This window comes from Gopherus evgoodei, unplaced genomic scaffold (assembly GCF_007399415.2).
Source record: "Gopherus evgoodei ecotype Sinaloan lineage unplaced genomic scaffold, rGopEvg1_v1.p scaffold_48_arrow_ctg1, whole genome shotgun sequence".
NCBI lineage: Eukaryota > Metazoa > Chordata > Testudines > Testudinidae > Gopherus > Gopherus evgoodei.
In genome coordinates, this window is record NW_022060069.1 from 1,325,173 (window position 1) to 1,338,530 (window position 13,358).

Here is a 13,358-nt window from a genome sequence, read left to right on the forward strand (position 1 = left end):
CTACCCTAGCTGCAGTTTACTTTACCCAGGCCATGGAAACAAACCTCTAGGATATATTTCCATGGGATGCTGAGGCTAATCCCAAGGAGTCCCTCTCTCTCTACAGTAGCTCTATCATAAGGAAGGCATCCTGGAGGCTTGTGACAGTTGAGTGAATCCTTTTGGGGCTGAATGAATTGTTAAACTGAGATGTAGTAGAGTCTGTAATAATCTGAATGTATTGTTGATAGGGTTGGCCTTCTGTGGCCAGATTAGGTTTTCCACATGACTAATACTTCAAACAGGACTGTGTTTTCTTTCTACAACACTGATTTTTACAATTCATGTTTGCTAAAAGCCATTCTTTGTGAGACTGGATCACTTTGATCCACACTCATTCTGGTTTTTCTTTTCATCGAGATAGTTTGTCACAAAAAAGGAACAATAAATTTGTTTCATTCCTAGATAAGGGTTTACTCCTTTCCCCTTTTTAGTTTTAAAAAGGAAGAAGGCTTGCCTCTAGTTTTCCTTCAGTTTGGGCTACAAGCACTTTTGCACTGAGGGCTAGGGGAAGGTTAAAAATATATTCTGCATGCACTCCATAGAGCTTTCTGTTAGAGGTATCAAAAATTCTAGTGCTGTTTATCAAAAGGTCTATGGTTAATAATTAAAATGTTTTCCCCCAAACTAGAATAGTTCTTGAAGTGCGCATTTCAGTGCCTGGGTATCTTGCCGAAATAGCTGCGCTCTCTGCTTGCTGTTGCACTCAATATTCCCTCCCCCTGCCCAAGGCTTTTTCTCAGTTTAGTTTAGTGCATTTTTAGTTAGTACTTAACCTAGAAAGGGCTCAATTCTGATTTCAGATTTGAAGTTGCAGCTGCCACCAACTCGGGAGAAATTTCTCATGGACTCCGTCTCCACTTAACCTTACTGGGAATCCTATCTATGTAACGCACAATAGGGGACACAGGTCCATTTTAACATGCTTCCTAGTGAGAAATTGGAATACACACATGCGTGAGTGTTGGAGACGGAAAATTGGGTGGGGTTTACTCCTAGTTATGTGCTGAAAGGAGAGGAGTGCCGTGGCTGACAACTTCCTTAAGCAGACAAAGGCCATGTCTACATCTAAAATTTTGCAGCGCTGGTTGTTACAGCTGTATTAGTACAGCTGTATAGGGGCAGCGCTGCAGAGTGGCCACACTTACAGCAACCAGCGCTGCAAGTGGTGTTAGATGTGGCCACACTGCAGCGCTGTTGGGCGGCTTCAAGGGGGGTTCCGGGACGAGAGAGCAAACCGGGAAAGGAAACCAGCTTCGCCGCGGTTTGCTCTCTCGGTCCCGGAGCCACCCAGCAAACCGCAGGGAAGGAGACCTGCTTGCTCGGGGTTCCGGGACCGAGAGAGCAAACCGGGAACGCCGCGGTTTGCTCTCTCGGTCCCGGAGCCAGCCAGCAAACCGCAGGGAAGGAGACCTGATTGCTCGGGGTTCCGGGACCGAGAGAGCAAACCGCGGCGAAGCTGGTTTCCTTTCCCGGTTTGCTCTCTCGGTCCCGGAACCCCGAGCAAGCAGGTCTCCTTCCCTGCGGTTTGCTGGCTGGCTCCGGGACCGAGAGAGCAAACCGCGGCGTTCCCGGTTTGCTCTCTCGGTCCCGGAACCCCGAGCAAGCAGGTCTCCTTCCCTGCGGTTTGCTGGCTGGCTCCGGGACCGAGAGAGCAAACCGGGAAAGGAAACCAGCTTGATTACCAGAGGCTTCCTCCTTCCACGGAGGTCAAGAAAAGCGCTGGTAACTGTCTACATTGGATTACCAGCGCTGGATCACCAGCGCTGGATCCTCTACACCCGAGACAAAACGGGAGTACGGCCAGCGCTGCAAACAGGGAGTTGCAGCGCTGGTGGTGCCCTGCAGATGTGTACACCTTCAAAGTTGCAGCGCTGTAACTCCCTCACCAGCGCTGCAACTTTCTGATGTAGACAAGCCCAAAGAAATACAGTTTATTAAACGGCCTTTTCAGAGAAGGTGACCTCACTGAGGAGATCTTAAGTTCTGGGAGAACTAATCTGGTAGCTTTTGAAGTCTAAGGTCTTTCAGAGCTTCCTAGAGCAGGCTGGTTCTGCGCTGAGTGGGATTCGTAATCACAATGAATCTCTACGTCTTAGTTTCATTTTGAGCTCTTTAAAACGATTGAATCAAGCTTTCCACAGACCTAAGGGAAAACACCCTCCACTGCGCGTTTTATATGAAATGAAAACTCCACTTTCTTTTTGTGCCCCTTGTGCTAATGCAATGTGCAAACTCATATGGTGGTTCTAATAGGTTAATATATTTCAGGGGGTGATCAGAGTGTTAAAGAGGTGTAGGTTAAAATGCAGGGGTGGGCCAGGAGAGTGGTTATGCGTCTTTCTTTGTGTGCTTGTCCAAACATCACTGCAGGGGGTGCAAGCAGCACCAACACAAATCATTTTTTACACCGATGCAGCGCATCTAAATGCATCAGCCTAGCTATCGCTGCGCAGAACAACCCTCGAGCAGACAAGCCTTGTTAACATCTAATTGTAAAAAATGCCTGTGGCCCAATCAAATGTCCTCGGTAAACAGCGGGCCTGACTCTGCTGCCATTTGTCCAGCACGGAGTAGGAGTAATAAGGTGTAACATTGGAGTGCCACACTTTGCATCGCGGTGCAAGGCAAGGGAGAAGTAGGCCCACTGGCTTCTAAAGAGTTGCTATTAGTAGGTTAGCACCCAGCATCTTGTGTCTACGCAAACCTACACCTGTGCAAAGCCCCATCTGGACACTCTGATTTCAGTTAAGAGCGGCTTATTTTGGTTTAGTCTAACTTTATTCTGAATTGATTTCAGCTAAACCAAACTAAGCCTGGTTTAAACTGAAATCAGTTTGTCTACTCAGCCTCCTGCACCAGAGTAACCTGTGAACCAATGCAGCTGTGTGGGTAGAGAAGCCCCAAGCCAGTGGGAGCCAGCATGGCTGCTGTGTCATCGAATCATCCGTTGCTTTGCTAAAACTCCAGAGCTGTTTCCCCCTCTCCTTTTGCTCTACCCCAGTCCTTCCTTGATCCCTTGCAGCACTCTCCCCAACATCCTTCCAGAGAGGCGGGGAGACTGACCACAGCGCTACCTGTGCCCAGTGAGCCTCCAGCCATCGTTCCACCAGCTCCATCAGTGTCGGCCTAAAGGCAGCAACAGCTAAATACTCACTTGTTTTTTAATGCCACCTCACATCTGAGCTTGCTTTGTTCAGTGTGTGATTAACACGAATCTCCTTCCCCAGCAGCACACACTAGGATTTCCTTGCTCCGGGACTATAGGCTGGGAGAGCCGATACTGACAGCAAAGTTGCTTCAGGCTCCTCTTGGCAGAAACATGAAAATTCAAGTGTGGTTGAGGGGATCTGGGGAGTTTTCTGAGCTGCGTTTTGAAGCTATTTGAAATGGACAAGCAGTGGGCAGCTTTATTTTATAGCTGTCCTTTGTGGGTTAAAATCAACTCCAAAGTTTGCTGCTGCTTCGAATAGCATCCCTGTGGATGCTCCATGTCAGGTGTACCTGCACCACCATGGCAGATTTCCAGGAGTGGTGCCCGATCGGCCCTAGAGCTCTTTGTTCTCCAGGCCCAGGATTTAGAGTGCTGTACGAGCAAACTGCTGCAGTGCCTTCTCAGCCTGCGATGGAACATCCGGTAGTGTGCCCACTTCAAACTTCGCTTCTCGCCTGGAGGGCTCCTTCATTTGACTTCAGTTTTTTCCTTTAGTTTACAGTTTTTATAAGTCCTCCCCCTAGTGTAAGGGTAACTTTTCCCATTACTCTCCTTCCTTCCCCCTGTTTGAGGGGTTCTCACTCAGGGATTGTTGTCTCCGTGGTGTGCTGGGATCCCTTCAATTCAAGTGGTGCCTCGCCTGTTGGGAGTCTCTCCTGGGCAGCGACGGGCATTCCCAGTGTATCTGCTGTCTGGGAGACACGCATGTACCATCGCAGTGCAAGGCCTGCTCATCCTTCAAGAGCAGATCTAGAGAATATACTGATTAAACCTGGCTCCTCATGGTGGAGTGCTCCCTTCAGCCAGCCTCAGATCCAGGCCCATATACCCCCCTCATCAGTCTCCAAGTGAACATACTGGCCCATCCGCCTCTGTACCCTGCTTGCTTAGATCTTTGTGGGATAAAAACATGGAAGATACCAGCAGTGCTTCCACACAGAGGAGTTCTGGATCTTCTCAGAGAAAATCTGCCTCAGAAAAGCCTCAGTCACCAGAGAAACTGATTATTTTGGAGCCTTCATGTTCCCGAAAGGGTACCGCTGAGGCCCCAGTCTTCCTTGAAGCTCTTTGTAGAAGACTAACCTCCTTGAAGAATCATGGTACCAAGCATGCTTTGGAGCTGAAGAAGTCTAAGCATGATCACACCAGCAGAGACTCTAAACAAGCTGTGCTGAAGAAGTCCGTACCATGGACATGGTCCTCTTGCGGAGGTTTGTCGAGTTTGGGTGGAGATCGATCTGGTTCTGCAGGAATTTAGATTCTCTGAAGATTTGTTTGTCTCAGGTGCTCCAGAGGGTCCATTGTTACTGTAATGAACAACTGCCAGTACTGAGATCCACTTGGTCACCGAGACCTTCCCTGGTACCCCTACTTCTCCAGGACCTTCAGGGTGAGACAGACAAATGGCATCACCTCCGCACTCTGCTCCTGCCTTGGGACAGTGCTGTGGATACCTCCTCAGATTCCCAACTATCTGTGTTGGAATTTCCTGCTTCCCAGCCTAGAGACATCTCTCCTGACACCTTCACCGAGAGAGAGGCTGTTAAGGCCAGAGATTCTAGCGCTGGGTGCCCGCTCCTCTACCTTAGGGCCCCTCTCAGCAACCATACCAGGACCCAGGGACTATCATGCGAGACAGACTCCTTCCTCCTCCCTGCTCAACCTCAGGAGGAGTCTTTTTTTTTTTTTTTTTTTTTTTTTTTTTTTTTTGAGGAGCATAAGGTGAGCGCTAACAAGGGGGTGACACCGCAAAACCTCATCTCCTCGTCCTCACCGGATGAGGCTATGATGCCACCCCCACCTCCTCCAGCTGATGACTTTGAACAATTTCAGAAGCTTATGAAATGGATTTCACATTGGCTAAGTACATGGCTCCTGGCAGAAACATCTTTGTAAGTACCTGCTTTGCTAAGGAATCTGTTGTTAATAGTTTGTTAAAGTAGCACCTGGACCTCCAACCAGGATTGGGACTCCATTGTGCTAGGCTCTGCACATATTCATAGAGACCCTGCCCAAAAGTGCTTTCATGAGTGCTAGACCAGATGGAAGAGTGGGGAAGGGAAACTGAGACACAGAGCAACGATGTGACTTGCCCAAGGTCACACAGCAAGCCAGTGGCAGAGCTGGGAACAGAAGCCCAGTATCCTATCTACTGGATTGTACTGCCTCTAATGGATATTTAAAAAAACCAGTACTGGACAAGACTTCATTAGGTATGCTGTGGCTTACTGTCTGGCGTGGGACAATGAGGTTGCTGGTTCTGCGCTAATTTCGGCACTGACTTGAATCCCTCTGCCAGTCCCATTAACTGCAGAATTTGGCCTGTTGTGCATACACCTACAGGCAGGGAGCATAGATACTGTTGTTTCACATGGACACGTCATGGTGAGGCCGCTATTCAGATACCCGCCGAATTCCCGAGAGGTTTTTCCGGCTTCTCCAGCACACGTACGAATGTTTCACTACCAAATAAATAATTAATGCTGCTGTAAATCTTTTATGCTCGCTCCAGTTTACCTAGGAGTGTCTGTGGGAGAGTGTTTAAAGCTGCTCTGGGTTTTTCTGCCACTGTTCATTAAACGTGTAGGGAGTGTTCTTGCTTGTAATAAAGTCAGCTGGCTGGGAATGAGGCCGGGAGTGGTGTCCTTGCCAAGCCACACTCCTGAGTTCTCTTGAAGCCAAGACAGAAGAGTTGACAGGACTGCTGGAAAAGGCTCTTTCCATCTCATCAGTCGTGATACAGCCAGGCGGATACTGAGTTTTGGTGCGGGTTAGGATGATGGGGGTGGAGAGAGGGACACGTTAGAAATATTAACATGTTCGGCTGGAGGTTCCCTGTTTATCTTGTGAGGGACCGAGTGTAGATGAGGTTGGCCTGGTCTACACTACGAGTTTATATCAAATTTAGCAGCGTTAAACCGTGGGGAGGATCTGGGGATTGGGAGAACTGGAGAGTTAAAATAGGCAGCACAAGGGCAAGTTGGTTGTTTGGGTCTGTGTGCTGTTTCCCTCATGTGTTCTAAGCCCCTTAATGGCCACTTCATGTTTTACTAAGGCCATGTCTACATCTAAAATTTTGCAGCGCTGGTTGTTACAGCTGTATTAGTACAGCTGTATAGGGCCAGCGCTGCAGAGTGGCCACACTTACAGCAACCAGCGCTGCAAGTGGTGTTAGATGTGGCCACACTGCAGCGCTGTTGGGCGGCTTCAAGGGGGGTTCCGGGAACGCGAGAGCAAACCGGGGAAGGAGACCAGCTTCGCCGCGGCTTGCTCTCGCGTTCCCGGAGCCACCCTGCAAACCGCAGGGAAGGAGACCTGCTTGCTCGGGGTTCCGGGAACGAGAGAGCAAACCGGGAAAGGAGACCAGCTTCGCCGCGGTTTGCTCTCGCGTTCCCGGAGCCACCCTGCAAACCGCAGGGAAGGAGACCTGCTTGCTCGGGGTTCCGGAATTGTGATGGGAGGGGTGTGTGTGTGTGTGTGTGGCTTTATTTACACATGTAGGGAGGTACACACCCACCTCCAGGTTGGAGTTTGCCCGCAATAGAATCTGAGGCTTGGTGCTGAAAGGAACACCTGTCCTTAGTGATCTCGTTGCGGTAGGTGGACAAACATAACTATTTTTGTAGGAAAAAGGGTCTTTACAGAGACAGGCTGGTGAGCTTGCCCTATTGATTCAAGGGATGCCTTTCGGAAGCCAGCTTTCAGTTTTCACCTGATAAACAATTTATTTTGGGATATAAATGTTTTGTTTCCTGAATATGCACTCAGGGAAGAGGTGTGTGACCTGTAACGTAGAGCTTGGAAGAGAAGGCTTGAGAAATACCATGCTGCTCTGCAAGAAGATATTTTAAAAAGTATCGGGAACTCTCTTGAAAATCAAATCGAAGGGAAGCTGTGATACTTTGCATGTATCTCTTGGTAACCAAATTAATTGTTCCCCAGGCTACTGAGTCGCAACTCGTAAGTGATAAAACAAGAATCTTGGCTCTGAATAAACAGGGAATGAAATTTGAGTTAAACATGGTCAATTCAGGTAATATGCTACATTAAATGGTTTCCAAGTTAATCTTGCCGCTGTATTATAGGCTTAAAACAAAAAGGCAGCAAACTTGTGCGTTTCATCATAGGCTTTTAACAGTAGGTATTTTTGACAAGTTTAGCACTTCTGTTAGCTCTAGTAGAACAACTTCCTGGTTTTCTAAAGTAATAAGAGACCATTACAATTAGGCAGAACATTAATCTACTGTGTGTCTTCAACTTGACAAATAGGCAAACAATGCACAGGGCATGGCCAGCATTCCAGCCTTTATTATCTATTTGGTTTTGTTTGCTTTGTCACAGTTGTAACACTACTTAAACATACTTTGTACAATATGTATTAATAATCTGACAGAGAGAGCATCCCAACGTAGGGTCTTGACACTGGAGAGGGAGCTCGGACAGGGCTGTTTCCGTTTTACACAGAGGCACAGAGCTGAAGAGGCTTTCCCAAGTTCACATGGGAAGGCTATGGAAGAAAAGATCTTAAGTTTTTACCCAAACGCCCTTTGACAGGGCCAACCAGGAAGTGCATTGGACTTGCCTGCAACATCTCACAGGGCTGGTAGGTTGCTTTACTTAATTTGTTCCTCTCCGATGGATGCCACTGGTCACGGTGAACAGTTGCTCTGTGTCCACAGGTCATGTCTATATGGGTCCTGCGGGGCCTGCTACCATAATACCAGGAGCAGGATTAAAGAACAGTCCCTTGCAGGGCTCTACTCTTGAGTATGTGCAGAAAGATCTCTAGAAAGTAGGGCTAGGAGAAGATTTGGTGGTGCGGGAACTCACCTAGTCTATCTAACGGCTCTCGGGTGAAACAAGTGGTCACCTTTTTCTGTCTGTAACAAGACAATATTTTGATTGCATTTTTTCCTTCACTTATGTGGTCAGACATTTGCTATTTATCAGTCAATATCTGTCGTTCTGGTAGTATAAGGCACGATAAAAGTTTGGAGGTGAAGAAAAGAAACAAATGTTCTGATGAATTTTAGGTTTGATCGAAGGGATGCACTTATCTAATAGAGCGGTTTTGAAATAAAGATGTTGCCAATGCTAGGTTTCATCTGCTGGCTGGTCGAGTGCCCTGCAGAATATCACTCAGTGTTCCAGGTTCGGTACAGAGAGACTGGTCGGGTTTTCCCCTCTTTGCTGGGTTAGTTCTCTTCTGTTCATTTGTCCCTTTGCAGCAGTTATTCTTGTAAGATATTGATTTTTTGACTAACAAGTTTTTTGTATACATGATGGAAACTAAACTGTGTTGGAACACCAGGCTGGTGAGGTTCTCCAAAGTATCCCCCCACCATTCATGTTTCACTTGAAGCATGAAATCTGGGTAAATAGAATGGTTTGGTTTCATTTCTATTCAAGACAGAATTCCTGGCTCTCTGAAAGGTTTTCACAGGATACACTATTCTGACAATCTAAATGAGCATTCTCAGAAAGAACGAAACAATTCAGTGTCTGAAATTGACTGACTGTGCATTTCACATGCTTGCGCCAGCGTTGCTTTAACATTCAGATGCCTTTTCAGAAGAAATATAGCCTTTAAATAAGTTTGTTTCACAATCCAGATTGTGGTTAGGGGCCTTTGGTGGCAACTGTGACTGAGTTAAAGGTGTGCAATAAGATTAAAGTCTTCTCTTTCTGGTCTTGAATATTTCTTCGAAAAGGTACCTGGCATTATAAATCTCTGCATGGTTTTATTCCCTTAGATGCTTCTGGGTTGATACGTGATGTAGTTCTTAAATTAGTATCCCTTCTAGAAACATCACTTTTCCAGATGACAAGTCAGTTTTAAACTTAAAAGGATTAAAATATGGCATATGTAAAAATGATACTGTGCTCCTAAGACATGTAAACATAGGAAGCAGTTGCAGTTCTTATTTCCAGGAATGCTGCTGTTTGCAGTTCAGGGGGTTTGGCCACAGAGTTAGTCGATTCCAGCTGATCTTGTAGCTGTATATACAGGAGTGTGTGTTTATCATCTTATTAGCACTAACCTTTCCTCCTAGGTGTGAGAGTCAGTAATTATGAGGAGTTAGAGTTGAGAATTGGACCTGTTTATACATAATCATTAACAGATCTTCAGGCCTCACCCTGAGGGTAATACATTTCAGGCTGTTTAAGTACATTGCCTTGAAGTAGCTTTACTACCTCTGATGGGAATCCTTGTCAATTCTCTAAAACAACAAAATTAGCTCACTTTAACGCCTCTCTTTACAATGCCATTTGTCTCGTTTCTTTCAACTGAAAGCAGGTCTTCGCTGGGCGTCTGGCACGGGGTAAGGGTGTTCAGAAGCTCCTTGCTGAAAGGATTAGCTACAAACTGCAGTGCACATTCCTTTCAGTCAGGTTCCTGCACACGCCATCCTTGTGTACACAGCCTCGGCGGCTGTTTGAGTTGGCTGGGTTTGAGTTGCCCTACGTCCTAGCACCTGCGCTCCAGGGGGATGCTGGGTCACTCGCGTTGCAACGTGGAAACTTGAATGGCTCAGAATGACGGGCTGGCGGTGACCAGCAGAGAGCAAAGTGATAGCTCTGTGTGTCAGAGGGGTGGCCGTGTTAGTCTGTATCCACAAAAACAACGAGGAGTCCGATGGCACGTTAAAGACTAACCAATGTATTTGTGGATGTCTGTGCTTGTCATGAAGTTTGGAGTTCTTCTGTTAGCAGTAAGGCCGTAGGGAGCGAAGCCCATGATCTGCTTCCTTGGGTAACTTGCTCATGCAGTTTACGACAATGAGGCTACTTCAGATAGTAGCTCCACGGTAGGCGTTCACAGCCCAGTGCTCTGAAGGGGGTCACAGCATTGTGCAAGATCAGGTCCTAAGTCTTTTAGCCTCTAATTTACACACATTCCATCTTTCTCTTTCTCTTTCAGAAGCTTGCCACGGCTCATCTTCTCCTCAGATAGCCTGAGTTTTTCGGAGATCACGCTCCTGAGGCTGGTGGGAACGACATGCTACAGCAAGCCATATACTGTATGTACCTGCTAAGGCCCTTTCTGTCAGCATTATGGCATAAACTTTAGTACACCCTTACCCCGCTATAATGCGACCCAACTGAACACGAATTCGGATATAATGCGGTAACGCAGAGCTCCGGGGGGACGGGGCTGCACACTCTGGCAGATCAAAGCAAGTTCGATATAACATGGTTTCACCTAGAACGTGGTAAGATTATTTGGCTCCCAAGGGCAGCGTTATATCAGGGTAGAGGTGTATCTGCAGAGGTAAAATCTCCACCCTTCTGCATCACATGAGACTAAAGAAGATGCAGGTCCTTTCAGCTGCATGTAGTGAAAGGCCTAATTATGGAGGATTATCATGTAACATAGTTGAGGTGACTGTTGTATCTTAAGTTTTGAGCAAGTTTATGTAATGCTTCCGTGGTCTCCTAGCCTGAACTATGGGTGTGGGCCCCTCTCTTCCCTCAAACACCTTAGGGATTCCAGCCCCTGCCGCTCTGGCTCTGTTGAGGGGAGATGTTTTGTTGGGCTTGCAGCCTAAGGTTTTAGGGGGTTAATACAAATGAGTCTGTCTTATAATGAGGAGAAATGTAAAGCTTCATACCAAAATATTTAAACATGAAGCTACTGTGATCATTTTTAACTAACTTCGTTAATAATCAACAGGTTGTTCATAGCCCAGTACGAGTTAATATTTCCCTCTGGAGTTTTAACTGCTGTTCAAAGAAACAGGAGTAAAATTGGAAGATGTTAAAAGATGGTTATAATAAATTCAGCGTGCTTATACTTGGCTCCCAGTCTAAGGAGGCAGCATAGACCAGAGAGCGGAAAGCTCCTGGCTTCCATTGCTGCTATCTTGCTGACCCAATTCAGGAACTTGGGCCAGCTACTTGGACCCATATTTTCAGGGCCCTGTGATTTTTTTGGGTCCCCAACTTGACATCTTGGCTTTGAATTTTTTCAGAAGTGGTGTGTATCCCGCATCTCCAGCTGATGTCAGTGGTTGTGCAGCAGCACTGCAGGAGCATTCTGTGGTAGACAGAAAAGTGACATTAACCAATGCGGTTAAAATCCCAGCGAGCGTAGGTTTTAGTTATAGCTAAGTATTCTGCCCTGAAATCCACACGTGAAGAGCTGAGAATTCAGCATCAGAACATCTGCACTCCAGGCCCGACAGAGATGCAGCGTGCCAAGCATGCTGTCTCCAGACAGCAGCCTTGCCTTTGTGTCTAATTGGTAATGTTTCTCTGTGAGCTTTTAATTTGGTTTTGATTTGGTTTTGCTCATTGAGTTGACTGGTGCCCTTGTTTTGCTGCGTACAGAAGCGCCCCACTGGTCAGTGACAAACGGGGCTCTTCTGTGTGTATTGTCTGGCTGTTTTCAGCGGTAGCCCAGCATTGTGCTTTTGGCTCACAATGTGGGAATTGTGAGGGAACGCCATTCCTGACCATCCTGGCTCCCGCACAGCGCTGCCCACGAGGGAGCGCAAAGGGATGGCTTGGGAATCAGACCTGCACGGAACATGTTCACTGACCTTTCACAACGGGTGACAAAGTAGGTGTTTTGAATTTTAGCTGGCAGGAGCCAGCCATGTTACTACAGGCATCTGCCTTGTTTCAGTTTTGTCCTTGTTGTAAGTTGCTTTCTTTACCTTTTGTGTTAAGCTGCATACATGTGTTTGTTTTCCAGTAAAAGCAGCAAAGAATCCTGTGGCACCTTATAGACTAACAGACTATCTGTTAGTCTATAAGGTGCCACAGGATTCTTTGCTGCTTTTACAGATCCAGACTAACACGGCTACCCTCTGATATTTGTTTTCCAGCTCTTCCGGTTTAAGCCAAACTCTGCCTTGTCCCTTTCCCTGGGAGGATTTTGTCCAGTGGCAAATGATCTGTACTGTTTGTGCAGCAGTCTCTACACACAATGGGCTACATTTCAGGCCCAGCTCTGAATTCTGGCTCAGTTGCACTCCAGGCTGTTGGGCTGTTTGTGTATGAATTTTGTAGTGCAGGTGTGACTAGCGGAAAGTCAGTCGAATGTGGCATTACTGAGTGGGACCAAAGTCTTTCCTCTCAATGCCCTTTTTAGTGAGTCACATGTATTATTTGTATTATAGTAGCACTGGAGGCCCCAACCCAGGTCGGAGCCCCATTATGCAAGGCACTGAACAGACAGCGCCTGCTTGAAGAACATACAATCGAAACAGGCGAGCCAAACGAAGGGTTACTGTCACCATTTCGCAGAGGGGTGGCGAGCACACAGAGTCAGTGACTTTCCCAAGGGGAAAGAGAACATTAAGTGATAGTGTTGGGCTGTGTTAGTGTTCTCTGTGAAATCAGGAGACGTATATTGCACAAAGCAGGTGGGTTTGTTGGGTTAATCAAAGGACATTCTCTTTTCCCCCTAACCTTAGTATAACCATAATTTAATATTTGTATTACAGTAACATCCAGAGGCTAGAGCTGGGAGCAGGGCCCCATTGTGCTAGGCACTGTATGTACACAGAGTTTGCAGATGCTGAGGTTTGATGCTACTGAGGCTTGGAAGGGTTTTCATGCCAATTTCTCCCCTTTTACAGGGTTTAATGGCTGGTCCCTGGTAGTTCTGAGAGAGCTGAGCTGAGTGACCAGTACCAGGAATCAGATATCGGCTCCCATTTCACTGCACTCGCCTCGTCTGCCCATTTCCTTAGCACTGTTTTAATCCAGCATTATCGCTATAATTTCCTGGACCGGGCAGTTAATCTACAGACTTCAGCAGCTGTGTAAGGAGCTCTGCCTCTCCTGACTAAAGGAAACTGCTGTTTCCATCTCTCGCCTTGACTGTTTAAAAAAAACATTTTGGCAAGGGTTTCTCGACCATGTGAACTGGAGCAGGGAGCTGCAGCAGCTGCTCTTCTGAATCAGCCTCCAAAGCCACAGTGGGTTTGGCTTGGTCTTTTAGGTAGGTAGGCTGGTCTGGAGACAAACGAACGGATCAGAGACTCTAAAATGGAGGAGGGAGAGAAAATGTTATGAACCTCCTGGTAACATGCCCTGCAACAAACCAAGCAGCTGAATCAGAGGCCTGTTGCCTGGGTGCTGATGGGATTTTACA

General features: G+C 47.0%; 1 protein-coding gene across 7 annotated transcripts in view; it reads left to right on the plus strand.

Annotated features, from left to right (window-relative positions):
• Positions 1 to 13,358, plus strand: part of SIPA1L3 (signal induced proliferation associated 1 like 3) — a 124,753-nt gene that overhangs the window by 22,308 nt on the left and 89,087 nt on the right. For 6 of the 7 annotated variants that reach the window (XR_003998265.1, XM_030546669.1, XM_030546668.1 and 3 more), the window contains exon 2: positions 10,176 to 10,275. The gene's annotated coding sequence lies outside the window, so the exon portion shown is untranslated. Of the gene's footprint in view, positions 1 to 6,829; positions 6,850 to 10,175; positions 10,276 to 13,358 lie in introns of those variants that run through there. The other variant, XM_030546671.1, reaches the window with a different exon arrangement.